The sequence below is a fragment of the Egretta garzetta genome, unplaced genomic scaffold, assembly GCF_000687185.1.
Source record: "Egretta garzetta isolate BGI_Z169 unplaced genomic scaffold, ASM68718v1 scaffold370, whole genome shotgun sequence".
In the NCBI taxonomy this organism is placed as follows: Eukaryota; Metazoa; Chordata; class Aves; order Pelecaniformes; family Ardeidae; genus Egretta; species Egretta garzetta.
In genome coordinates this window covers 1558450-1561175 of record NW_009258292.1, presented here as the reverse complement: position 1 = coordinate 1561175, position 2726 = coordinate 1558450, and the positions used below count along the sequence as shown (strand labels likewise).

The following is a 2726-nucleotide window of genomic DNA, read 5'->3' as shown; positions in this document are numbered from 1 at the left end:
GTTCGTCAGGCAGGACTTGCCCTTGGTGAAGCCATGTTGGCTATCTCGAATTACCTCCCTGGCCTCCATGTGCCACATGCTTCCAGATAACACATCAAATGCTTTTTATATGCATACACCCTTATTCTAGGTCATTGAATAGATTACTCTACAAAGCTAGAGTCAACTAGAAAAAAACATGGATATGGTCACAGCTTTGGTAACCACTTATTATTAATATCAATTACTTCTGGCAATACGACTCATACTTTATCAAAATGACTTTACCACAGCAGGCATTAAGCAGATGGAAAGCACCACAACAATCACACGGAAGGGCTTGTCCCTGCCCTTGTGGAGAAGCTGTAGTTTCTGTTGAATAAGCTGCTTCCCCAGTCACTTCGTGACTGGCTGACGCCAGCAGGTAAAAAGAAAATTGCAGGCCAAAAGGCTGGTAAGTGCAGAGGCTCATTGGCCCTCAGACAGAAACAGGAGGAGACATTCTTCTTTCAGGATCAGGGCAGGCCTATGTGGTAACACTGCCCATAGTGACAGGAACTTTGATTTCTTACCCTTTCGAGGCTCATGTTCTTCTTTGCTTAGCAAGGGCTGCAGGAAAACCACTCCTGGCTGCCAGTACCAACAGCCACGGCGAGGCAACAGTACACGCAGGGACAGCACGCACCAGCTCCTGTGCAGCACAGGGAGGCTCAGGAGCTTTGGCCCACAACCTTCCCACCCCCTTCAGCTCAGACCTCGCTGCAAGCAGTCTGTGATGAGCAGGGTCCTCATCCTCAACGGGGAAGAGGTCACAGGCTGCCTTGTATCATTAGATGATTAACACACTTCTGAACCCTACACATCCTCAAGAACAAGGTGGGTTCCCACTGGCTCGATCCCATCCTCCTGGCACCTCTATGAGGACAAAAGGGAGACACTGTTCTGCGGTGACAGATGTGAAGTCTCTCCTGGGACTGAGTACAAGAAGAGAGGTGCATCCTCACAACTGAGAAAACTCTCTTCCTGTCTCACTGTGTGACTTATGAACGGAGGCAGAACACTGGAAGGAACCCTGGACATTTCTTGGGAGTCAGTAAGCTGAACAGGACTCAGAGGTCTCTCACTGCTGCCAAGGCTTTCCAGCAGGCACAAACAGAGTCCTGTACTGTGGAGTTGCCCGATCCATGGCTTAATGGGATTTATACCCCATATTTATACCACACCAGTCCTGCTCATTGAGGAAATTTTTCCGCTACTGAGGGGAAAAAAAAACGTACCAGTAAAGAGTGAAGCTGAGCTTTCCCCAGCAACAAAGGCTGATCTTAAAGTAAGCTTAAAATTGGCAGGTATGGCTGCCTGACACAGAGCAAGAAGTTGAGAACTATTTGAGTTACTGGCTTTGCAATGGCATGGGTAGAGCTCCAGGGTTTGAAAGCAGGCCAAGAAAATGAAGTCAAATGCATGGGGTAAGCTTAACACCTCTGGAGGAATGACTGGTCCACCATCTTCAATGATTCCTTTCCCCATCTCTACCCTATACCCCTGGGGCTGCCATGTGTTCAGTCAAGATGAGAGCTGACATCCAGGCTCCAACTTTTCAAACAGTAGTCTAATGGAGAAGAAACAAAGACTTATAGTCTTACTCATGCAGATCCTTGATGTTCGGTGAATAGATCTATATTGCTGCTTACAGCCCAGGGGAACAAAGCCACCAAAACAAAACCAAACCCTGAATATTGGCAGACAATGGAATAAGATACGTAACTTGGATGCAATGGGACACAAGTAACATGCAACTCATGACAAGCCTAGGCAAAGAGAGTCAGGTTACTACTGGTACATAATCCTCACTAACCAGTTTCCGAAGTAAATAGGCAGGTATCTTTGCAGATATTCTCATTGGATTAGATTTCTAGCAGCTAAGGGTCTGAAAGTAGAGGTAGAATTGTAGCCAAGTCAGATTGTATCCAAGACTCAACCATACCAACATAAATTTAATGTTTCAGAAGTATTTATTAGTCTAGTGTGTCTTTGATAAGTATTAGTTGCTGAATCCTATACTCTTCAGTTTCCTTAACATTTGTATCATAGCCTGCAACTGCGGTGTGATTTAAGCACTGTAAATTTAATAATTAAACGAGAACAGCAGTGTGGATTATTGGAACTCCATTAATTAGACCAAAGTTTGTTGATCACAGTTTGAATTCCATTTGAAAAGGACATTGCTTTAAAGCAGCTAAAATAGCAAAGGACAGACTTTAATACTTATCTTTTCATATGAACTCAAGGTCACTCAACAGACATACAGTGAAATGGAATTAAAAGAGATCAACTAATTCTATCTGCTTTTAGACAGCTCCTGAAAGTCAATCTTGCAAATCCAAGCAATCAGGTAAGATTTAAGCAATTAGCATCACAACATTCTTCCACAGTAGGGAAAAATATCAGTAATTTTGGTACTTCGGCTTCTAGAAGCCATTATAAAGCCTGCTGGTATCCTAGGTTCTTTCATTTGAAATACTAAGACCCCTAAAAGACACTTGGTAGAAACATACTGACTTACAATCAATACAGAACAAAGAGTAATCGTTTACTACCAAAAATATATTCTTTAAGTTATTGCATCAGCAAGGTTTTTGCAGTAGTACAAGCACATACCTCAGCCATAATAAAAACCTGTATAAATTATATTGGGCATGGCATAATTTATATTTCTGACCTCATTAAAAGATTAGTTCCCACTCTTT

The 2726-nt window shown here is 43.0% G+C and overlaps 1 protein-coding gene across 3 annotated transcripts in view; it reads right to left on the bottom strand.

The window, feature by feature from the left end:
• The window catches only part of AKAP17A (A-kinase anchoring protein 17A), a 22143-nt gene that overhangs the window by 7519 nt on the left and 11898 nt on the right, over positions 1-2726 (bottom strand). The gene's annotated exons all lie outside the window — the stretch shown is intronic.